This window comes from Coregonus clupeaformis, chromosome 21 (assembly GCF_020615455.1).
Source record: "Coregonus clupeaformis isolate EN_2021a chromosome 21, ASM2061545v1, whole genome shotgun sequence".
In the NCBI taxonomy this organism is placed as follows: Eukaryota; Metazoa; Chordata; class Actinopteri; order Salmoniformes; family Salmonidae; genus Coregonus; species Coregonus clupeaformis.
The window spans coordinates 48,673,555-48,699,692 of NC_059212.1; the positions used below are offsets into that span (position 1 = coordinate 48,673,555).

Here is a 26,138-nt window from a genome sequence, read left to right on the forward strand (position 1 = left end):
CCGTCCAACTGATTCGTTCTGGCGCCGGCCCTGTAGCTAGCTACTTCACATGCAGATATTGACTTTGGTATTATTGTGTGACACACTGAGAAAAACAACCACACACCTTTTATGTCACAAAAACACCTCCCATTTCTATATTTAACCCTTCAACAGAGCTCCCCCCATCTCCTTTTCACTTGGGAGCATCACCTAACCCGACAGGCAGTCTTTGTAATCCACACTATAGTAGAAGAGATCTAATCTAACCTTCTAGAGATCTAATCTAACCTTCTAGAGATCTAATCTAACCTTCTAGAAGTCATTATTTCTATTGACACATAGATCCTTCAATCAGATAACATTGAGGTTAGGCAATTAACAGAGATGCCTCTAGCCACAGTGTGTGTGTGTGGGTGTGTGGGTGTGTGTGTGTGTGTGTGTGTGTGTGTGTGTGTGTGTGTGTGTAGAGGGATTAGTTAAAGGTGTTGTCAGGTTAACCTGATGCCTGGAGAATCATTGGAGGCGTCCGTGAGGTCAGGGGTAAAAGGTCAGGGGTCGTTGGGGCTTGTGCCAGTAGATGAAAGGCGTCAGAGAGTTCCTGACCTCCCAGCTAGATTACTATTGGCTGTTTGTTACTTAAAGGGTCTATCAGCAGTTGCTACATCCATTTTCTGACTTATAAATTAATGATGTGTACCCATTGATTCTTGAAGAATATACCTTAGAAATACCTCACGAGCTTAGTTCAACTGTCGTACCCCATCAGAACCCAAAAAATACACTTGTTTTACTCCAATGTTTGTAAACAAAGTAAATGTAAACAAACACTATAGCCACAAAACATGGTTAAAACTATAATTTTGATATCATGGATGGTAAGTCCTTGCATCAATAGCTCAGTCTACGAATTTGAGAGTGGTTACATTTCTACAGCCCCATCCCTCAGCTTTTAACGAAACAGGGGCGGGGATCGCATTGTTATTGTTTCAACTGTTGATTGCTGCTTTAAGCCTAGAGACCCTTTTGTTCCTAACCAAACAACCCCTGAGGTGTCAGAACAGGTGACTAGGAACACCTGTAAACACAATGACTAACCCCTGACCTTTCCCAGCATGCCTCAGCAGCACCACAGGGGGATAAGGACGGGTTTGGGTGCAGGGGGGCCTTGGTGAGGAATGAAACCCATGGACATTGACATTCTAGAATAGTACATTTCTACTTTCACATTCTAGAACAGTCCATTCTACTTTCACATTCTAGAACAGTCCATTCTACTTTCACATTCTAGAACAGTCCACTCTACTTTCACATTCTAGAACAGTCCATTCTACTTTCACATTCTAGAACAGACAAGTCCATTCTAGAGATGAGTTGAGAAATGGGGGAATTTAATGAGTGTAGTGGAGAGGGAGAAGAGCTTGTTGGCTGGCGTAGGGTTAATTTGGCTGGTTTACAATTTGTTGGCTGATGTAGAGCTTGTTGGCTGGTGTAGAGTTTGTTGGCTGGTGTAGAGCTTGTTGGCTGGTGTAGAGCTTGTTGGCTGGTGTAGAGTTTGTTGGCTGAGTAGAGTTTGTTGGCTGGTTAACAGTTTGTTGGCTGATGTAGAGCTTGTTGGCTGGTGTAGAGCTTGTTGGCTGGTGTAGAGCTTGTTGGCTGGTGTGGCCAAAAATTAGGCTAGTGTTATCTCTTCCTTCTCATTGTACGAACGGGAAAAACTAATTGAAAGCCACTCTGTCGTAGTGGAGAGTACCAGAGATCGATAGACGGGAAGCCAAAGTGCTAACCATTCATTCTTATTAATAATAAATTAGCAGGTTATCATTTTCACTCAACAACACTTAGAGGAAATGTGTCTTGATGGCATCAGTGGTGGTAGGTTGGTTGTTTTAATGTTTTAACAGGGTGTGTGTGTGTGGGTGTATGTGCGTGATAATGGGGTATTTAAATTAAGGCCTTTAAGGACCATTAGCAGGGTGCTTTCCTTGCTATTAATTCTCCATAAGGCTCTCAAGCTCTCTCTCTCTCTCTCTCTCTCTCTCTCTCTCTCTCTCTCTCTCTCTCTCTCTCTCTCTCTCTCTCTCTCTCTCTCTCTCTCTCTCTCTCTCTCTCTCTCTCTCTCTCTCTCTCTCTCTCTCTCTCTCTCTCTCTCTCTCTCTCTCTCTCTCTCTCTCTCTCTCTCTCTCTCTCTCTCTCTCTCTCTCTCTCTCTCTCTCTCTCTCTCTCTCTCTCTCTCTCTCTCTCTCTCTCTCTCTCTCTCTCTCTCTCTCTCTCTCTCTCTCTCTCTCTCTCTCTCTCTCTCTCTCTCTCTCTCTCTCTCTCTCTCTCCTCTCTCTCTCTCTCTCTCCTCTCTCTCTCTCTCTCTCTCTCTCTCTCTCTCTCTCTCTCTCTCTCTCTCTCTCTCTCTCTCTCTCTCCTCTCTCTCGCCTTAATCGACATCCACATCATTGGCACCCGGGGAACTGCCTTGCTCATGGGCAGAACGACTGATTTTTACCTTGTCAGCTCGGGGACGTCAACTGCAGCGGTGTGTTTGATCTGAGCATGTGCCAGCACCAGCAGCGCCAGCCTCTCTCTATGCTTATGCGCGAGAGAAGTGAGTTCGAAAAAACTGAAAGTATGCATCTTAGAAATAAGTATGCATCTTAGAAATAAGTATGCATCTTAGAAATAGTTTACACATACAAAGTGTATATGTCCGAACTCAGAATCAAATAGGCTTTCCCAAAAGAACATGTGGTAGAGAGTTTATTTTGATAATCTCATTCCAAAATCATGGGCATTAATATGGAGTTGGTCCCCCCTTTGCTGCTATAACAGCCTCCACTCTTCTGGGAAAGCTTTCGCCTAGATGTTGGAACATTGCTGCGGGGACTTGCTTCCATTCAGCCACAAGAGCATTAGTGAGGTCAGGCACTGATGTTGAGCAATTAGGCCTGGCTCGCAGTCAGTGTTTCAATTAATCCCAAAGGTGTTCAATAGGGTTGAGGTCAGAGCTCTGTGCAGGCCAGTCAAGTTCTTCCACACCGATCTCGACAAACCATTTCTTTATGGACCTCGCTTTGTGCACGGGGGCATGCTGAAACAGGGAAGGGTCTTCCCCAAACTGTTGCCACAAAGTTGGAAGCACAGAATCGTCTAGAATGTCATTGTATGCTGTGGCATTAATATTTCCCTTCACTGGAGCTAAGTGAAAAACAGCCCCAGACCATTATTCCTACTCCACCAAACTTTACAGTTGGCACTATGCATTCGGGCAGGTAGCGTTCTCCTGGCAACCGCCAAACCCAAATTCGTCCGCCGTACTGCCAGATGGTGAAGTGTGATTCATCACTCCAGAGAACGCGTTTACACTGCTCCAGAGTCCAATGGCGGCGAGCTTTACACCACTCCAGCCGACGCTTGGCATTGCGCATGGTGTTCTTAGGCTTGTGTGCGGCTGCTCGGCCATGGAAACCCATTTCATGAAGCTCCTGACGAAGCTGCTTGCAGAGGCAGTTTGGAACTCGGTAGTGTTGCAACCGAGGACAGACGATTTTTACGCGCTACGTGCTTCAGCACTCGGCGGCCCCGTTCTGTGAGCTTGTATGGCCTACCACTTCGCGGCCGAGCCGTTGTTGCTCCTAGACGTTTCCACTTCACCATAACAGCACTTACTGTTGACCGGGGCAGCTCTAGCAGGGCAGAAATGTGACGAACTGACTTGTTGGAAAGGTGGCATTCTATGACTGTGCCACGTTGAAAGTCACTGACCTCTTCAGTACGGGCCATTCTACTGACAATGTTTGTCTATGGAGATTGCATGGTGGGTGTGCTCGATTCTATACACCAGTGTGGCTGAAATAGCCGAATCCACTAATTTGAAGGGGTGTCCACATACTTTTGTATATATAGTGTCCATGTGCCTTTCAGGTTTTGTATTTAGTCTAGTATTTTGGCCATGTAGTGTACCTTCTCCTTCTCTACACCAGAGGCTGGACGCTGTTACCATGTGTTGAGGTTATCACCGCCATGTCAACACTCATTGACTGAATGGCCAATGCCTTCCAGGGACCCCTCCCCTGAAAAATGGAGAAGGACCGTCGCTTCTGGTGGATTTAGCGGATGATACTATTACCATTCCTGCTGCCCAACCATGGAAGCACGTCATCCGCTGTAGGCCAAATGGAGAGAAGCGGCCTGTGGTGTTGGGAAGCCCGACCTATGGTGAGAAACATCTCAATTCCCTGGGCAAAAAACCTTGTGCTATCCTGGGGCTCGGGTACTGGACATTACTAGACTGCTTCCTACTGTTTTATGCCAGAACACGGGGGGCTGTCGCTATTGTAGTCCATGTGGGATCTAATGACATTCAGATGGCTAGCTCGGAACGTCTGAAACGGGATTTTAAAAGACTGATTGGAACTCTGAAAGACTCCAACAAGCGTTCAATTATTTCAGACCCAGTGCCATCACTGAGTCGGGGGCAGAGAAAGATACAGTAGGTTCCTGGCACTACACGACTGGCTACGAGTCTACTGTAGCTCTGTTGGGAGTTACTTTTGTGGATAACTTTTGACACCTTTTGGAAAACAGAAGATGCTCTTCAGAGAGGATGGATGGGGACCATCCAATTCATCTTGGTGCCTGAACCCTGCCCTCACATTTCAAGGCTGCGCTGAGACATTGACTTATTAACACTCCAAGTCCCGCTCAGGTCATCCCAACAATAAATGATCAGCGTTGTCATCATACTGCAGGCCCACAACAGGTAACCATCATACTGCAGGCCCACAACAGGAAACCATCATACTGCAGGCCCACAACAGGAAACCATCATACTGCAGGCCCACAACAGGAAACCATCATACTGCAGGCCCACAACAGGAAACCATCATACTGCAGGCCCACAACAGGAAACCATCATACTGCAGGCCCACAACAGGAAACCATCATACTGCAGGCCCACAACAGGAAACCATCATACTGCAGGCCCACAACAGGAAACCATCATACTGCAGGCCCACAACAGGAAACCATCATACTGCAGGCCCACAACAGGTCACCATCATTGACTCTTGTTTTAATCCGCGGCTTCGCTCGAGACATAGGCCCAATGGTTCAGTTCTAGACTATCTTGGTATAGGTACTATCTTGTACCTGTACCAATTCAAACCAATCCCATGTTATTTTCAATTAAAGGGGTTACCTACTGATGATAGCAGGCCGTGTATTAAAGACTCCATCTGACCTGAAATCCCGCAGCTGAGGTCTTGGATTTATTCATGAAAATGCCTGAAGTTTGATATCAAAAAGACAGATTTCATTGGAATTCTAACTTCTCAATCCAACATTGACATTCTGGTAATTTCTGAAACTTCGTTGAATAATTCTGTGCTGGACTCTGATGTGTCTCTGTTTGGTTATAGTGTTTACAGATAGGACAGAATTGGCAGAGGTGGGGGGTGTTGCCATATTTACAAAGGACATATTTAAATTTTAAAAATGTTTTTGTATCTCTTGCTACCTCTGTCGCTAAGCAGTTTGATTGTATCGTTCTTAATGTGGGCCTTGGTCATAACAACCAGCTGACACTAGTAGGACTGTATCGCCCTCCCTCGGCTCCCTCATGTTCTCTTAACAATTGATCTGAATTACTATCGAAGTACGGTAAATCTGAACTATTCATTTGGGGCGATTTCAATTTTGATTGGAAGGCGCCAGTGTCGGTTACGCTGAAAGATATTTGACTAAAAACTATTAAATATTAAAAACTTTAGTGTACAAGCTTTTTTACATTTCTTACATCGTTATTTTAGTGACCTCGATTGTATCTCAGCTATTCCTAAACCTGACTTAGCTTTAAGCTTTTTAGTAAATGTCTTCAATACTAATACTAGATAATCATGCCCCCTTCAAAACTCAGAGTTAAAGGTAGATCGAATGCTTGGTTCACTCCTGAATTATCCAAAGTCATTCATAATAGGAATGTTGCCTGGGTCAAGGCCAGGAACATAGGCTTAGGCCCGGGTCAAGGCCAGGCCTAGGTCAAGGCCAGGAACACAGGCTTAGGCCCGGATTGGCAATATTTTAGGAAACTGAGGAATCAATGTGCAAGACTAATCAGAAAGGATCAATCTGATTATTACATGAACACTCTCTGATTGAAAGGGGAATCTTAGGGACCAAAATGCCATCATTGATGCATTTAATCATCATGTTATTTCAGCGTGCGTCTAACCCCACTATCTCTGAGTGGGCTAAATGCTGATTCTGGAATTATGCAGATTGAAAATGTTAGTGAAGTTTTTTGCATTTCGGCAATTCACAGAAAAATAAGTCCTTGATGCCTTACTTGCTATAGATGCCAAGAAATCCACAGGGGTTGACCAATTGGAGCCGGGTGTGATCATGTATGCTGCCCCCCCGCATTGCTGGCTCATTAACCCATATCTTAAAATCGAACATTGTTTTCAGAAAATATTCCTAAAGTATGGAGAACAGCTTATCTGCTGCCACTCCATAAGGGTGGGATAGTAGTGATCTTGATAATTAACGCCCGGCAACGTTCTCAACGTTCTCAACGTTCTCAACGTTCTCTAGCGGCTACTTATAGGCTGAAAGGCCAGGTGGTTCTAGTGTTCACGATTACAAGCATAGCCATAACATGATGCAGCCACCACTATGCTTGAAAATATGGAGAGTGGTACTCAGTAATGTGTTGTATTGCATTTACCCCAAACATAACACTTTATATTCAGGACAAAAAGTTCATTGCTTTGTCAATTTTTTTTTGCAGTTTTACTTTAGTGCCTTGTTGCAAACAGGATGCATGTTTTGGAATATTTTTATTCTTTACAGGCTTCCTTCTTTTCCATCTGTCAATTAGGTTAATATTGTGGAGTAACTACAATGTTGTTGATCCATCCTCAGTTTTCTCCAGTCACAGCCATTCAATTCTATAACTGTTTTAAAGTCACCATTGGCCTCATGGTGAAATCCCTGAGTGGTTTCCTTCCTCTCCGGCATCTGAGTTAGGAAGGACGCCTGTATCTTTGTAGTGACTGGGTTTATTACACCTTCCAAAGTGATATTCAATGTCTGCTTTTTAAAATATATATTTGTATCTACCACAAAGTGCCCTTCTTTGTGAGGCATTGGAAAACCTCCCTGGTCTTTTGTGGTTGAATCTGTGTTTGAAAGTCACTGCTCGACTGAGGGACCTTACAGATAATTGTATGTGTGGGGTAAAGAGATGAGGTAGTCATTCAAAAAGCATGTTAAACACTATTATTACACACAGAGTGAGTCTATGCAACTTATGTGACTTGTGAAGCACATTTATCTTTACTTATTTAGGCTTGCCATAAGAAAGGGGTTGAAAATCTAAAAAAAACATTATTCCACTTTGACATTATGGGGTATTTTGTGTAGCCCAGTGACAAAAAAAAAATCTCAATTTAATCCATTTAAAATTCAGGCTGTAACACAACAAAATGTGGAAAAAGTCAAGGGGTGTGAATACTTTCTGAAGGCACTGTAGGCGTATGTTTCCGCTGGGTGACCAAACAAGACAGTTGTTGACCCCATACACACTGTACACGTTACGACCTAGCACATCATCAATTGTACTGGGACATACATTATTTTATTTAATCAGACAGTCAAATGCTGAAGTTATACTGAAGAACACAAATATAAACGCAACATTTTCAAAGATTTTGCTGAGTTACAGTTCATGTAAGCAAATCAGTCAATTGAAATGAATTAATTAGGCCCTAATCTATGGATTTCACATGACTGGGCAGGGGTGCAGCCATGGGTGGGCCTTGGAGGGCATAGGTCCACCCACTGGGAAGCCAGGCCCAGCCAATGTATCCCCCCTCCCCTTATTTGAGAGAAATAAAGCATTTTGTGCATATGGACAATTTCTGGGATCTTTTATTTCAGCTCAAACAACATGGGACCAGCACTTTCCTTTATGTTGCGTTTATATTTTTGTTCAGCGTATAAACTAAATCTGATCAATCTCCAATCAATCTCCTGTGTGGCTCTTTAGGCATACATAGGATATTCATAAAAATCATAGATTAATGAATGAGAGAAAGATCTACATCAAACTTTAAGCTCCTCTCTTGGACCATGACGAAACAAAGGTTTCAGCCCCCTCTGGCTTTCAGTGAATTATTTAAAGGCAGAAGAGGGAACTTAAACTCTGAGTGCAATTACCTTCCTTCCTGTCTTTGCTTCTTTCCTGTATGAGTGTGAGTAACATTCATGTAATGGCTTTCAGCTTTCATCCTTTAAAAGCTTATTATGAACTGGAAGAATGGACGACAACCTCCTCGGTCAAACCCTTCCATTGCTGCTGTCACCGAATGACTATAGGCTAATTGTTCTGAAGAGAAAAGGTACATTTAATACGTTTAAGTAATTTACAGTTCATTCGGAAAGTATTCAGACCCCGTGACTTTTTCCACATTTAATGTAATATTTCAGTTTTTTATTTTTATTTTCTACAAACCTGTTTTTGTTTTGTCATTATGGGGTATTGTGTGTAGATTGATGAGGGGGGGAAAAAAAAAACTATTTTATCAATTATAGAATAAGGCTGTAACGTAACAGAATGTGGAAAAATTAAAGAGGTCTGAATACACTGCATGTATATCATTGGGTATTTAATTCATTTAAGTTTCCAGTTAGCCTATCGCTGGGATGCGCTCATCCATAGATAATGAGCTTGGAGGATTCATATCTAATGTTATTAAAAACAGCTCATTTGTTTAATGTACGTAGTGTTGCGTAGACTAATGTTCCTTTGTGCCCTAATGCTTGATGTCTGTTGCGTGAGGAAGAGACAAGAGGATACATCCCAAATGGCACCCTATTGCCTATGTAGTAGTAGTGCACTATATAGGGAATAGGGTGCCATTTGGGCCAGTCAGATGTTTGTGTGGTAATAGGATGGTGAGTAGTATCATATGATACAGTCTAGCCATGGGGTTTATAGCATTACTTCAGGCATCTCCACTGGCGCCCTCCGCGACCTGTTCAGAGACATGACTCATTTACCTACAGGTGTGTGTGTGTGTGTGTGTGTGTGTGTGTGTGTGTGTGTGTGTGTGTGTGTGTGTGTGTGTGTGTGTGTGTGTGTGACTAGCCAAGCCCTTCAGAGACACAACAAAAGAGCCATTATATGTTATAATAACGTCACTATAGCTCAATGCAAATTAGCAACACAAAGACAATGTGCTTTGCTAGATCCGTGTCCTGGCTAGACGTGTATGTTGTTTATCTAGTTGAATAGCTAGACGTGTATGTTGTTTACCTAGTTGAATAGCTAGACGTGTATGTTGTTTATCTAGTTGAATAGCTAGACGTGTATGTTGTTTACCTAGTTGAATAGCTCCTAGACTGAAGCACAATGGGGTGGTTTGGTTGGAGTCACGTCACTGTCACCAGGGCAACTCTCTGAACATGCCTCAGACATGAGGCATCATGGCCAATACAACAACATGCAAGTGGAGTAACACGCAGGCTAATAGATGTGGAGGTGAAGAAACCAAACGTTCAAATCCAAAATGCCTCTATTGCTGTGATATTACACTGTACAGAAGACAAGGTCCTGAAGAGGAAATGTGATCATTCAAATGGCAGCCAAGTTATGGAATAAATGTACAAGTCAACTCCTGAGGCAACACACACTTAATTTGTTCATTTTTACAGTCGCTCATTAACATTCATCAGGAGAAATTGAGCTTGCATTCATTTCTTTGTCATTTACAAAACAGTGAAAGAACCCCATCACACACACCGACGTGAAGGAATGTGTCAGAAGCTGCCTAGATGCCACAGCCAACAAAGAGACACTCAGATGCAAAACGCAACGTCAAAAGAGAAAAAACGTGAATACATTTGCATGTGTGACTTGACTTGTGAATATGTATGGTCCTACACTCTTAGAAAAAAAAAGGGGCTATCTATACTGAACAAAATTATAAACGCAAAAAAAAGTGTTGGTCCCATGTTTCGTGAGCTGAAATAAAAGATCCCAGACATTTTCCATACGCACAAAAAGCTTATTTCGCACAAATGTTGTGCCCAAATGTGTTTACATCCCTGTTCGTGAGCCTTCCTCCATTGCCAAGATAATCCATCCACCTGACAGGTGTGGCATATCAAGAAGCTGATTAAACAGTATGATCATTACACAGGTGTACCTTGTGCTGGGGACAATAAAAGGCCACTCTAAAATGTGCAGTTTTGTCACACAACGCAATGCCACAGTTGTCTCAAGTGTTGAGAGAGTGTGCAATTGGCATGCTGACTGCAGGAATATCCAACAGATCTGTTGCCAGAGAATTGAATGTTCTTTTCTCGAATTTGGCAGTACGTCCAACCGGCCTCACAACCGCAGACCACGTGTAACCACGCCAGTCCAGGACCTCCACATCCGGCTTCTTTACCTGCGGGATAGTCTGAGGAGTATTTTGGTCAGGGCCTAATGAATTTATTTCAATTGACTGATTTCTTTCTATGAACTGTAACTCAGTAAAAATCTTTGAAATTGTTGCATGTTGCATATATTTTTGTTCAGTATAGAACCTCAAAGGGTTCTTCGGCTGTCCCCATAGGAGAACCCTTTGAAGAACCATTTTTGGTTCCAGGTAGAACCCTTTTGGTTCCATGTAGAACCCTTTCCACAGAGGGTGTGAGAGACCTTTATTATGGAAATCACAACTAATCTCTATGCTAGACAGCAGTGGGAGAAAGGAGCCTGAGAGACAAGCCAAGAAGGGCCTTCTATGCCATCAAAAGGAACATAAAATTCGACATACCAATTAGGATCTTGCTAAAAATACTTGAATCAGTTAAAGAACCCATTACCCTTTATGGTTGTGAGGTCTGGGGTCCGCTCACCAACCAAGAAATCACAAAATGGGACAAACACCAAATCGAGACCCTGCATGCATAATTCTGCAAAAATATCCTCTGTGTACAACGTAAAACATGAAATAATGCATGCAGAGCAGAATTAGGCCGATACCCGCTAATTATCCAAATCCAGAAAAGAGCGGTTAAATTCTACAGCCACCTAAAAGGAAGCGATTCCCAAACCTTCCATAACAAAGCCATCACCTACAGAGAGATGAACCTGGAGAAGAGCCCCCTAAGCAAGCTGGTCCTGGGGCTCTGTTCACAAACACAAACAGACCCCACAGAGCCCCAGGACAGCAACACAATTAGACCCAACCAAATCATGAGAAAACATAAAGATAATTACTTGACACATTGGAAAGAATTAACAAAAAAACAGAGCAAACTAGAATGCTATTTGGCCCTAAACAGAGAGTACACAGTGGCAGAATACCTGAACACTGTGACTGACCCAAACTGAAGGAAAGCTTTGACTATGTAAAGACTCAGTGAGCATAGCCTTGCTATTGAGAAAGGCTGCCGTAGGCAGACCTGGATCTCAAGAGAAGACAGGTTATGTGCACACAGCCCACAAAATGAGGGGAGGTTGGAGAGGTGTAGATGGAGAGAGGGAGAGAAAGGAGGGGTGTAGAGGCAGAGAGGGAGAGAAAGGAGGGGTGTAGATGGAGAGAGGGATGGAGAGGAGGGGTGTAGAGGCAGAGAGGGAGAGAAAGGAGGGGTGTAGAGGCAGAGAGGGAGAGAAAGGAGGGGGTGTAGATGGAGAGAGGGATGGAGAGGAGGGGTGTAGAGGCAGAGAGGGAGAGAAAGGAGGGGTGTAGAGGCAGAGAGGGAGAGAAAGGAGGGGTGTAGATGGAGAGAGGGATGGAGAGGAGGGGTGTAGAGGCAGAGAGGGATGGAGAGGAGGGGTGTAGATGGAGAGAGGGATGGAGAGGAGGGGTGTAGAGGCAGAGAGGGATGGAGAGGAGGGGTGTAGATGGAGAGAGGGATGGAGAGGAGGGGTGTAGATGGAGAGAGGGATGGAGAGGAGGGGTGTAGATGGAGAGAGGGATGGAGAGGAGGGGTGTAGATGGAGAGAGGGATGGAGAGGAGGGGGTGTAGAGGCAGAGAGGGATGGAGAGGAGGGTGTAGAGGCAGAGAGGGATGGAGAGGAGGGGTGTAGATGGAGAGAGGGATGGAGAGGAGGGGTGTAGATGGAGAGAGGGATGGAGAGGAGGGGTGTAGATGGAGAGAGGGAGGGAGAGGAGGGGTGTAGATGGAGAGAGGGATGGAGAGGAGGGGGTGTAGATGGAGAGAGGGATGGAGAGGAGGGGTGTAGAGGCAGAGAGGATGGAGAGGAGGGGGTGTAGATGGAGAGAGGGATGGAGAGGAGGGGTGTAGATGGAGAGAGGGATGGAGAGGAGGGTGTAGATGGAGAGAGGGATGGAGAGGAGGGGTGTAGATGGAGAGAGGGATGGAGAGGAGGGGTGTAGATGGAGAGAGGGATGGAGAGGAGGGGTGTAGATGGAGAGAGGGAGAGAAAGGAGGGGTGTAGATGGAGAGAGGGATGGAGAGGAGGGGTGTAGATGGAGAGAGGGATGGAGAGGAGGGGTGTAGATGGAGAGAGGGATGGAGAGGAGGGGGTGTAGATGGAGAGAGGGATGGAGAGGAGGGTGTAGATGGAGAGAGGGATGGAGAGGAGGGGTGTAGATGGAGAGAGGGATGGAGAGGAGGGGTGTAGATGGAGAGAGGGATGGAGAGGAGGGGTGTAGATGGAGAGAGGGATGGAGAGGAGGGGTGTAGAGGCAGAGAGGGATGGAGAGGAGGGGTGTAGAGGCAGAGGAGGATGGAGAGGAGGGGTGTAGATGGAGAGAGGGATGGAGAGGAGGGGTGTAGATGGAGAGAGGGATGGAGAGGAGGGGTGTAGAGGCAGAGAGGGATGGAGAGGAGGGGTGTAGATGGAGAGAGGGATGAAGAGGAGGGGTGTAGAGGCAGAGAGGGATGGAGAGGAGGGGTGTAGATGGAGAGAGGGATGGAGAGGAGGGGTGTAGAGGCAGAGAGGGATGGAGAGGAGGGGTGTAGATGGAGAGAGGGAGAGAAAGGAGGGGTGTAGATGGAGAGAGGGATGGAGAGGAGGGGTGTAGAGGCAGAGAGGGATGGAGAGGAGGGGTGTAGATGGAGAGAGGGATGGAGAGGAGGGGTGTAGATGGAGAGAGGGATGGAGAGGAGGGGTGTAGATGGAGAGAGGGATGGAGAGGAGGGGTGTAGATGGAGAGAGGGATGGAGAGGAGGGGTGTAGAGGCAGAGAGGGATGGAGAGGAGGGTGTAGATGGAGAGAGGGATGGAGAGGAGGGGTGTAGATGGAGAGAGGGATGGAGAGGAGGGGTGTAGATGGAGAGAGGGATGGAGAGGAGGGGTGTAGAGGCAGAGAGGGATGGAGAGGAGGGGTGTAGAGGCAGAGAGGGATGGAGAGGAGGGGTGTAGATGGAGAGAGGGATGGAGAGGAGGGGTGTAGAGGCAGAGAGGGATGGAGAGGAGGGGTGTAGATGGAGAGAGGGATGGAGAGGAGGGTGTAGAGGCAGAGAGGGATGGAGAGGAGGGGGTGTAGATGGAGAGAGGGATGGAGAGGAGGGGTGTAGATGGAGAGAGGGATGGAGAGGAGGGGTGTAGATGGAGAGAGGGATGGAGAGGAGGGGTGTAGAGGCAGAGAGGGATGGAGAGGAGGGGTGTAGATGGAGAGAGGGATGGAGAGGAGGGGTGTAGATGGAGAGAGGGATGGAGAGGAGGGGTGTAGAGGCAGAGAGGGATGGAGAGGAGGGTGTAGATGGAGAGAGGGATGGAGAGGAGGGGTGTAGAGGCAGAGAGGGATGGAGAGGAGGGGTGTAGAGGCAGAGAGGGATGGAGAGGAGGGGTGTAGAGGCAGAGAGGGATGGAGAGGAGGGGTGTAGATGGAGAGAGGGATGGAGAGGAGGGGTGTAGATGGAGAGAGGGATGGAGAGGAGGGGTGTAGATGGAGAGAGGGATGGAGAGGAGGGGTGTAGAGGCAGAGAGGGATGGAGAGGAGGGGTGTAGATGGAGAGAGGGATGGAGAGGAGGGGTGTAGAGGCAGAGAGGGATGGAGAGGAGGGGTGTAGAGGCAGAGAGGGATGGAGAGGAGGGGTGTAGATGGAGAGAGGGATGGAGAGGAGGGGTGTAGAGGCAGAGAGGGATGGAGAGGAGGGGTGCAGATGGAGAGAGGGATGGAGAGGAGGGGTGTAGATGGAGAGAGGGATGGAGAGGAGGGGTGTAGATTTTTATTTTATTTTATTTATTTCACCTTTATTTAACCAGGTAAGCCAGTTGAGAACAGGTTCTCATTTACAACTGCGACCTGGCCAAGATAAAGCAAAGTAGTGCAATAAAAACAACACAGAGTTACATATGGGGTAAAAAAAAACATAAAGTCAGAAATACAACAGAAAATATATATACAGTGTGTGCAAATGTAGCAAGTTATGGAGGTAAGGCAATAAATAGGCTATAGTGCAGAATAATTACAATAGTATTAACACTGGAATGCTAGATGTGCAAGAGATTATGTGCAAATAGAGATACTGGGGTGCAAAAGAGCAAATTAAATAACAATATAGGGATGAGGTAGTTGGGTGGGCTAATTTCAGATGGGCTGTGTACAGGTGCAGTGATCGGTAAGGTGCTCTGACAACTAGATGGAGAGAGGGATGGAGAGGAGGGGTGTAGATGGAGAGAGGGATGGAGAGGAGGGGTGTAGATGGAGAGAGGGATGGAGAGGAGGGGTGTAGATGGAGAGAGGGATGGAGAGGAGGGGTGTAGATGGAGAGAGGGATGGAGAGGAGGGGTGTAGATGGAGAGAGGGATGGAGAGGAGGGGTGTAGATGGAGAGAGGGATGGAGAGGAGGGGTGTAGAGGCAGAGAGGGATGGAGAGGAGGGGTGTAGATGGAGAGAGGGATGGAGAGGAGGGGTGTAGATGGAGAGAGGGATGGAGAGGAGGGGTGTAGATGGAGAGAGGGATGGAGAGGAGGGGTGTAGATGGAGAGAGGGATGGAGAGGAGGGGTGTAGATGGAGAGAGGGATGGAGAGGAGGGGTGTAGATGGAGAGAGGGATGGAGAGGAGGGTGTAGATGGAGAGAGGATGGAGAGGAGGGTGTAGAGGCAGAGAGGGATGGAGAGGAGGGGTGTAGATGGAGAGAGGGATGGAGAGGAGGGGTGTAGATGCAGAGGAGGATGGAGAGGAGGGGTGTAGATGGATTACGGGTGGCTTTGTTAAAAGGATCTGGCTAAAGGGCAGCCGTCACCTTGGCTTGGACACTCTCATTGACTGCAGAGTTTGGGAGAAAGGCTAAGTACTCCCTGGGGGACGGGAGAGAGGTAGGGGGAGGCAGGAGAGGGGGAGGGGGAGGCAGGAGAGGGGGAGGGGGAGGGAGGAGAGGGGTAGGGGAGGCAGGAGAGAGGTAGGGGAGGGAGGAGAGAGGTAGGGGGAGAAGGGTGTGTGTGTGTGTGTGTGTGTGTGTGTGTGTGTGTGTGTGTGTGTGTGTGTGTGTGTGTGTGTGTGTGTGTGTGTGTGTGTGTGTGTGTGTGTGTGTGTGTGTGTGTGTGTGTGTGTGTGTGTATGTGTTGGGGGGGTTCAGGATAGGTGGTAGGGCGGGTAGTGAAGGGCAGGATGGGTAGCCCCAGCGAGGGAGCCGACCCTGGTTCCTTTAGGGGTTACGTCATTATCCATCAGAGTGCCTGTCCCTGTCTGTCCTACCCCACTAACCTTATCATTTTAATTTGCCTCTTCTAGATTAGCCATCCTTAAGAGACCTCCCTCTCCTGAGACCCACTGCCATTGTTCTAACATTCAGCCTCCTACACATACACACACCCATATACACATCCCCCCCGACCCCGTCCCGGGGAGTGGATTGTTTAAACTCTCCCTGGCCCAGAGGTTGGTTACTGTAGGGACACAAGAACCAACAAACAGCCAGGAGCTAAACAGACATCTACCCAAATGCTGCCTCTACTGTGAGTTTGTGTGTGTGTGTGTGTGTGTGTGTGTGTGTGTGTGTGTGTGTGTGTACAGTTCAATCCCAGTACAGCTCAGGTAACAGCAGCTTCCAGCCACATAAAACGTTCCTCACTGCAGGCTATTTGTTGTATAATTAATTAGCTATAGCTGTACCTCAGACGACGCCCCAAAAACAACAATAGACTATAGTCTCTCTGTCTACCATGATGTAGGAGAAGACATTAGGGCTGGGACTACCTAGTCTATCCACAGGACTGGGACTACCTAGTCTATCCACAGGGCTGGGACTACCTGGTCTATCCACAGGGCTGGGACTACCTGGTCTATCCACAGGGCTGGGACTACCTGGTCTATCCACAGGGCTGGGACTACCTAGTCTATCCACAGGGCTGGGACTACCTGGTCTATCCACAGGGCTGGGACTACCTGGTCTATCCACAGGGCTGTGACTACCTGGTCTATCCACAGGGCTGGGACTAACTGGTCTATCCACAGGGCTGGGACTACCTGGTCTATCCACAGGGCTGGGACTACCTAGTCTATCCACAGGGCTGGGACTACCTAGTCTATCCACAGGGCTGGGACTACCTGGTCTATCCATAGGGCTGGGACTACCTAGTCTATCCACAGGGCTGGGACTACCTGGTCTATCCACAGGGCTGGGACTACCTGGTCTATCCACAGGGCTGGGACTACCTAGTCTATCCACAGGGCTGGGACTACCTAGTCTATCCACAGGGCTGGGACTACCTGGTCTATCCACAGGGCTGGGACTACCTAGTCTATCCACAGGGCTGGGACTACCTAGTCTATCCACAGGGCTGGGACTACCTAGTCTATCCACAGGGCTGGGACTACCTAGTCTATCCACAGGGCTGGGACTAATTGGTCTATCCACAGGGCTGGGACTACCTGGTCTATCCACAGGGCTGGGACTACCTAGTCTATCCACAGGGCTGGGACTACCTAGTCTATCCACAGGGCTGGGACTACCTGGTCTATCCACAGGGCTGGGACTACCTGGTCTATCCACAGGGCTGGGACTACCTAGTCTATCCACAGGGATGGGACTAATTGGTCTATCCACAGGGCTGGGACTACCTGGTCTATCCACAGGGCTGGGACTACCTGGTCTATCCACAGGGCTGGGACTACCTAGTCTATCCACAGGGCTGTGACTACCTAGTCTATCCACAGGGCTGGGACTACCTAGTCTATCCACAGGGCTGGGACTACCTGGTCTATCCACAGGACTGGGACTACCTGGTCTATCCACAGGGCTGTGACTACCTGGTCTATCCACAGGGCTGTGACTACCTGGTCTATCCACAGGGCTGTGACTACCTGGTCTATCCACAGGGCTGTGACTACCTGGTCTATCCACAGGGCTGTGACTACCTGGTCTATCCACAGGGCTGGGACTACCTGGTCTATCCACAGGGCTGGGACTACCTGGTCTATCCACAGGGCTGGGACTACCTGGTCTATCCACAGGGCTGGGGATATCTGACTACCTGACTGCCTGACTACATGAGAGCTAGCTAGATTCATCCTGAGAAAACATGTAATTGACTGTATGTTTAAACTCCTTCTCACCAGAGTGAGTGATAGAGTTATATGAATAATCCACCAGGTTAGATTGACTGACAGTCTGTCCCAAGTAGTGCACTAAATAGGGAATAGTGTGCCATTTGTGACATACTGAGTCTTAGTGAGGAGAGGACTGAGAGGATCTTTAATACTTTAATATTGATGCAGTCAGGAAGATCTTAAATATTTTATACCTCATATCACTCAAGGCAAATGTACCCCCTAGCTAAAGCCAAAGTTCAACCTCTGGGAGAGGAGAGAATACGAGAGAGAATGTCGAGTCATGACAGATTTCCAAATATATTCAAACTACTAAAGTAAGAATCATACATTTATTCTAGAAATGTGTCTCTCAAAGTCCAAAGCTTTGGACAAGCATATGGCCTAGAGAACATGTCTCCATTTTCGACATCTCAATGTGTAGGCCTAAATATCTGTTGTTGATTGCTATTGTACACAGAGATGTGAACTGAGACGACTGAGATATCTTCAGCCATTTGTCTACGTGCCCTAGAAGGATGTTGGTTGGTGTTGTTGTGTGAGTAGGGTTTGGGCGGCTGCCTCCTTCCTCCTCTATCTGCCTCTGGCCTTGCTATCAAACGGACTAATTAAGCTATTAATCTCCCATCATTAACCTCAGATGACCCTCCTCCCCCCCTCTCCTCCCTGACGATGCCATGACATTGCTGCTCTGCCACATGAAATGCTTCCTCTCTCTCTCTCTCTCTAACTTTCACTCTCTCTGTTATTTGGCCACTCTCCTCCCCTGTCTCTCTCCATCACGCTCTCTCTCTGTTGCTTCACTCCCCTCTCTCTCTACCCCCTCTTTCTCCTTCCCTCTCTCTAAACCCCTCTGTTGCTTCACTCCCCTCTCTCTACCCCCCTCTTTCTCCTTCCCTCTCTCTAAACCCCTCTGTTGCTTCACTACCCTCTCTCTCTACCCCCTCTTTCTCCTTCCCTCTCTCTAAACCCCTCTGTTGCTTCACTCCCCTCTCTCTCTACCCCCTCTTTCTCCTTCCCTCTCTCTAAACCCCTCTGTTGCTTCACTCCCCTCTCTCTCTACCCCCTCTTTCTCCTTCCCTCTCTCTAAACCCCTCTGTTGCTTCACTCCCCTCTCTCTCTACCCCCTCTTTCTCTTTCCCTCTCTCTAAACCCCTCTGTTGCTTCACTACCCTCTCTCTCTACCCCCTCTTTCTCCTTCCCTCTCTCTAAACCCCTCTGTTGCTTAACTCCCACAAGCCCCCACCTCCCTCTCTCCCCCTGTCTCTGTTGTCCTGGCTGGGTTGGCTATCTCTCTCTGTTGTCCTGGCTGGGTTGGTCCCCTGTCTCTGTTGTCCTGGCTGGGTTTGTCCCCTGTCTCTGTTGTCCTGGCTGGCTTGGTCCCCTGTCTCTGTTGTCCTGGCTGGCTTGGTCCCCTGTCTCTGTTGTCCTGGCTGGCTTGGTCCCCTGTCTATGTTGTCCTGGCTGGGTTGGTCCCCTGTCTCTGTTGTCCTGGCTGGGTTGGTCCCCTGTCTCTGTTGTCCTGGCTGGGTTGGTCCCCTGTCTCTGTTGTCCTGGCTGGGTTGGCTATCTGTCTCTGTTGTCCTGGCTAAGTTGGTCCCCTGTCTCTGTTGTCCTGGCTGGCTTGGTCCCCTGTCTCTGTTGTCCTGGCTGGCTTGGTCCCCTGTCTATGTTGTCCTGGCTGGGTTGGTCCCCTGTCTCTGTTGTTCTGGCTGGGTTGGTCCCCTGTCTCTGTTGTCCTGGCTGGGTTGGTCTAGGGGACCACAGCTGTGGACTAACAGTATTAGACTGCTCTCCAAGTGCCTCTCCATGCTGGATGTGGTTACTTTGAATTAAAATGAATCAATTTCCATCCCCGTCAATTTTCGCTGGGTGACCATATGGACACTTAAAAAACACAATCCAATTTCCATCCATCCATCCGCCCACCCCTCTTCCTTATTCCCCGACCCTTCTGTTCCCCTGCACTCACGTCTGGACAGACATTGGCTAACCGGTTTACAGGATTCTACCCCAGCTCTTAACTCCATGCCAGATACTGCTACTGGCCCTTGAAGAAAACCTTTAAAAAGAGAAAAAAAGTTAACTTTCTCTTTCTGAGGCTTCTGGTATTGAACTGCTAGTAGGCTCTGCCATTCAGAGGCAGTTACATGGCTATTAGCTATGCATATACAATTTATTTACCATTCACCGTTCTAGAAGGACTAAGGAGGCTTCTTGAGACAGCAGGGTAGGAGAGTGGCTTGGAAAAGTAATTCTAACCTTTTACATGAAGCTAACGTGTACCGTTGATTTGATTTGATTTGACATCCTACTCTTATCCACAGCGACTAATAATCATAGTAAAAAATATTTTACATCCCAGGGTGATGCCTTATGACACATATATTTTACTGGTCTGTTTATGGCATCATACCACTCTTTGTCACTCCTTTCCATTTTTTCGGCATGGCGTGGACTTTATATGATAACACAAACTGATCTGGGATCAGGCTGGTACAGTAACAGGCGGGAGTACTAAGGGACGCTCGGTGGTCTCGGCTGTCATGAAAGGGACACTATAGATGGCTCAGATTTAAAAACGAAAGACATGTATCAAAAGCACCAAAGGTTTCCCATCAACGCCCAGGAAATAAGTCAAAAAGGGGATAAAGAGACAAGCCATTATATTTAAGGGATCATATATAGAACTGGTGGGTTTTGTTCTGTGTGACTTTCAGTATGACCTTGTTGGTGAAGGAGTGGTGGTCTATTGTGTTGTATATAGACCAGGTTGATTTACAATGGGTTCCCTAGGGTTAGTGTGTATGTGTGTGTGTGTGTGTGTGTGTGTGTGTGTGTGTGTGTGTCTTCCCTAGGGATCAATGGGGTGTCTGAGGTCACCACTCAGGATTGATTACCTTGCCCCGTCTGTACAGGAGAAGGGTTAAATGCTCACATGAGACTAATGATGTCACAATGCCTCATATGACCACTAGATTCTGGAACACTGGGGTGGGAGGGATTCTGTTGTTCTACTGCCTTCTCAATACTGCATCTTAGAAAACGGGTGGAACGGTTTGGGTGCTAAAAGGGCAGGAAATACCAGAAATCTCACTGAACTGAAAAGCAACATGCATGTGAAAACAGGAGACAATACTTCCCTCTCCTGCTGTGAAAATGCACCAATTTGTAAGTGGGCTCTGGATAAGAGCGTCTGCTAAATGATGTCAATGTAAAATGACCTTTATCTAGGCTTATCTGTCTAGATATTTGGTGCAGGCAGGCAGCTATGATTATGCACCATCGTTAAGCAAAATGACTCAAATGTAAATGTAGGTTCCTTATATCACTATGTAGAGAAGCAGCCTGAGGTCTGACAGGCTGGGATAGATATCTGCCTCGTGTGGCTGGCTGTTTTGAATATGACCCAGACAACTGTCTACTGCTGTCCATAACTACTAGCCCTTTGTAGAAAGAGGCTCAGTGACTGTCCATATATAACTACTAGCCCTTTGTAGAGAGAGGCTCAGTGACTGTCCATATATAACTACTAGCCCTTTGTAGAGAGGGGCTCAGTGACTGTCCATATATCACTACTAGCCCTTTGTAGAGAGAGGCTCAGTGACTGTCCATATATAACTACTAGCCCTTTGTAGAGAGAGGCTCAGTGACTGTCCATATTTAACTACTAGCCCTTTGTAGAGAGAGGCTCAGTGACTGTCCATATTTAACTACTAGCCCTTTGTAGAGAGAGGCTCAGTGACTGTCCATATATACAGTGAGGGAAAAAAGTATTTGATCCCCTGCTGATTTTGTACGTTTGCCCACTGACAAAGACATGATCAGTCTATAATTTTAATGGTAGGTTTATTTGAACAGTGAGAGACAGAATAACAACAACAAAATCCAGACAAACACATGTCAAAAATGTTATAAATTGATTTGCATTTTAATGAGGGAAATAAGTATTTGACCCCTCTGCAAAACATGACTTAGTACTTGGTGGCAAAACCCTTGTTGGCAATCACAGAGGACAGACGTTTCTTGTAGTTGGCCACCAGGTTTGCACACATCACAGGAGGGATTTTGTTCCACTCCTCTTTGCAGATCTTCTCCAAGTCATTAAGGTTTCGAGGCTGACGTTTGGCAACTCGAACCTTCAGCTCCCTCCACAGATTTTCTATGGGATTAAGGTCTGGAGACTGGCTAGGCCACTCCAGGACCTTAATGTGCTTCTTCTTGAGCCACTCCTTTGTTGCCTTGGCCGTGTGTTTTGGGTCATTGTCATGCTGGAATACCCATCCACGACCCATTTTCAATGCCCTGGCTGAGGAAAGGAGGTTCTCACCCAAGATTTGACGGTACATGGCCCTGTCCATCGTCCCTTTCATGCGGTGAAGTTGTCCTGTCCCCTTAGCAGAAAAACACCCCCAAAGCATAATGTTTCCACCTCCATGTTTGACGTTGGGGATGGTGTTCTTGGGGTCATAGGCAGCATTCCTCCTCCTCCAAACACGGCGAGTTGAGTTGATGCCAAAGAGCTCGATTTTGGTCTCATCTGACCACAACACTTTCACCCAGTTCTCCTCTGAATCATTCAGATGTTCATTGGCAAACTTCAGACGGCCCTGTATATGTGCTTTCTTGAGCAGGTGGACCTTGCGGGCGCTGCAGGATTTCAGTCCTTCACGGCGTAGTGTGTTACCAATTGTTTTCTTGGTGACTATGGTCCCAGCAGCCTTGAGATCATTGACAAGATCCTCCCGTGTAGTTCTGGGCTGATTCCTCACCGTTCATGATCATTGCAACTCCACGAGGTGAGATCTTGCATGAAGCCCAAGGCCGAAGAGGATTGACAGTTCTTTTGTGTTTCTTCCATTTGCGAATAATCGCACCAACTGTTGTCACCTTCTCACCAAGCTGCTTTGCGATGGTCTTGTAGCCTATTCCAGCCTTGTGTAGGTCTACAATCTTGCCCCTGATATCCTTGGAGAGCTCTTTGGTCTTGGCCATGGTGGAGAGTTTGGAATCTGATTGATTGTTTGCTTCTGTGGACAGGTGTCTTTTATACAGGTAACAAGCTGAGATTAGGAGCACTCCCTTTAAGAGTGTGCTCCTAATCTCAGCTCGTTACCTGTATAAAAGACACCTGGGAGCCAGAAATCTTTCTGATTGAGAGGGGGTCAAATACTTATTTCCCTCATTAAAATGCAAATCAATTTATAACATTTTTGACATGAGTTTTTCTGGATTTTTTTGTTGTTATTCTGTCTCTCACTGTTGAAATAAACCTACCATTAAAATTATAGACTGATAATTTCTTTGTCAGTGGGCAAACATACAAAATCAGCAGGGGATCAAATACTTTTTTCCCTCACTGTACCTACTAGCCCTTTGTAGAGAGAGGCTCAGTGACTGTCCATATATCACTACTAGCCCTTTGTAGAGAGAGGCTCAGTGACTGTCTGATCAGAAGACGAGGTTTCCAGTTGGTCACAACACAGAGACTGTCTTTGTGTGAGAATTAAAAAGGCTCCACTGGGTGGTTTTATCTGGTAATGATCTGATGATTACTGGAGTGCGTTAGGCAGCAGAACAGAAGGGAGCAGCATTAGAAGGGGTCTGTCTGGGCCTATTGAGACAAGCCTCATATACATAGTATAGAGAGGACTTCAGAGTACCATATAAACCATAAGATAAAAGCATCCACCTCGTATTAATAGCATTGAACTACCTAACTGTCTGTCTGTCTGTCTGTCTGTCTGTCTGTCTGTCTGTCTGTCTGTCTGTCTGTCTGTCTGGGCCTATAGAGAGGTAAGGCTTACACACACACAGTAGAGAGTAGATTAGAGGACCACGTAGCTAGATAGAATCTACCACATCAGAATGAACATAGGCTAATTAACATGAAAAAATATATTCCAGTCAATTGTCTATCTTTGTTTCTCTTCTGACTAACGCAAGGGCTGAGTTTAATTTATTTACCACTCAAACATTACATAACCACTTCATTTTCACACACGCACCCATTCTATATGTTGGGGTCAGGGGGTCAGAGGTGATAAAGGGCTGAAATGACTCATCTCTGCATTGTTGTAGAGGAAATGGAGGCCTTGGCATACTGCATGCTGTCGGGATTATAGAGGGAGTAGAATAGCAGAGAATAGAATATGTTCTGAAGGTCAGTAATGCATTGACACGTGTTAAAATCTGAAGCTATCGGTCACACAGAGAGCGGCAGGGAGGGTTGAAACGTGAGAGAAAAATTTAGTGTGTGGTCTAATTGAATTACAGTGACCCTGTGACAGAACTGTAGTTGAGGTCATGTTGCTGAATTAATTTGGTCCCTGAACCCTACGCTCCTACAGGGCATCTCTCCACGCTCAACCCCCAGGGGGCCACACAGAACCCAGGGGCCACACAGAACCCAGGGGCCCCAGAGACCCCAGGGGCCACACAGAACCCAGGGCCCCCAGAGCCTAGCGACAGTGACACATCTCAAAGAGAGCACTTCTCCAGACCCCAACCTTCATTAAGATGGACAGCAGGGTACTGAGGTCACACACACACACACACACACACACACACACACACACACACACACACACACACACACACACACACTCTCCCTCAATTTCTCTTGCTCTCTCTCCATGTTCTGTTTCTATAATGCAAGGGGATATTCTACAGGACACCAGCAGACTGAGTGCATTTAGAAAGCAGCTGATTATGTTGCTAACAGAATCCGCCAAGGAGACCAAGTGGACTGGAACAATGTGTTCACCAAGGAGACCAAGTGGACTGGAACAGTGTGTTCACCAAGGAGACCAAGTGGACTGGAGCAGTGTGTTCACCAAGGAGACCAAGTGGACTGGAACAATGTGTTCACCAAGGAGACCAAGTGCACTGGAACAGTGTGTTCACCAAGGAGACCAAGTGGACTGGAGCAGTGTGTTCACCAAGGAGACCAAGTGGACTGGAGCAGTGTGTTCACCAAGGAGACCAAGTGGACTGGAACAATGTGTTCACCAAGGAGACCAAGTGGACTGGAGCAGTGTGTTCACCAAGGAGACCAAGTGGACTGGAGCAGTGTGTTCACCAAGGAGACCAAGTGTAAATGGACTGGAGCAGTGTGTTCACCAAGGAGACCAAGTGGACTGGAGCAGTGTGTTCACCAAGAAGACCAAGTGGACTGGAACAATGTGTTCACCAAGGAGACCAAGTGGACTGGAGCAGTGTGTTCACCAAGGAGACCAAGTGAACTGGAGCAGTGTGTTCACCAAGGAGACCAAGTGGACTGGAGCAGTGTGTTCACCAAGGAGACCAAGTGGACTGGAACAGTGTGTTCACCAAGGAGACCAAGTGGACTGGAACAGTGTGTTCACCAAGGAGACCAAGTGGACTGGAGCAGTGTGTTCACCAAGGAGACCAAGTGGACTGGAACAGTGTGTTCACCAAGGACACCAAGTGGACTGGAACAGTGTGTTCACCAAGGAGACCAAGTGGACTGGAACAGTGTGTTCACCAAGGAGACCAAGTGGACTGGAACAGTGTGTTCACCAAGGAGACCAAGTGGACTGGAACAGTGTGTTCACCAAGGACACCAAGTGGACTGGAGCAGTGTGTTCACCAAGGAGACCAAGTGGACTGGAACAGTATGTTCACCAAGGAGACCAAGTGGACTGGAACAGTGTGTTCACCAAGGAGACCAAGTGGACTGGAACAGTGTGTTCACCAAGGAGACCAAGTGGACTGGAACAGTGTGTTCACCAAGGAGACCAAGTGGACTGGAACAGTGTGTTCACCAAGGAGACCAAGTGGACTGGAACAGTGTGTTCACCAAGGAGACCAAGTGGACTGGAACAGTGTGTTCACCAAGGAGACCAAGTGGACTGGAACAGTGTGTTCACCAAGGAGACCAAGTGCACTGGAACAGTGTGTTCACCAAGGAGACCAAGTGTAAATGGACTGGGCCCGGTTTCCCAAAAGCATCTTAAGGCTAAGTTCATCGTTACAGCCTTCGTAGGAGCATCGTTAAATCTCTGAGCTGTTTCTTAAAACCATCTTTATTAACGTTGCACTTGAAAGCGTTCGTACGCTAACACCTGCCTCAGACCACTCGTAGAACAGCTAAGTGCGTCGTTTTGCCCTCCCGCATCACTTTATACATAGAAGATCTCCGCTAAACGGAATCACATGGCTTCATCCGTCTCTATGTGACCACCGATGACTTCAGAACAAAGTTGACTACAAATACAAAGTTGCCAATGTCTTTGCAATTGATATAAGCAAGCAAAATATAAAAATAAAGCTTCAAATGAAAACAGAGATGACTGCATTAAAATATAAACAGTAAGCCATAGGCCTATTTCAATCATATTGAAATAGGCTACATTTCATGTTCAATCAATTGAGTTCTATTTTGCTACTTGTGTGCTACTGTCTGTTATTTGTCATGATGTGTAGAACTAACATGCGCAATGATGTGCCACATCTGTGATTTAGTGCATTTTCCTTGGGTAAGCATTAGAATAAGCCGTAGGTGGTAATGTCTCTCTAGGAGCTGATCCGTCATCAGTGCTGTGGAATAATTATCATGTTAAGGTAAGATTTGAATGGAGAAAGCTGATCCGAGAGCAGCGCTCCCTTTCTTTTCGATCCTAT

The 26,138-nt window shown here is 47.0% G+C and overlaps 1 protein-coding gene across 3 annotated transcripts in view; it reads right to left on the reverse strand.

Moving 5' to 3' along the window:
* LOC121535393 (receptor-type tyrosine-protein phosphatase F) overlaps positions 1-26,138 on the reverse strand; it is a 419,130-nt gene that overhangs the window by 223,932 nt on the left and 169,060 nt on the right. The gene's annotated exons all lie outside the window — the stretch shown is intronic.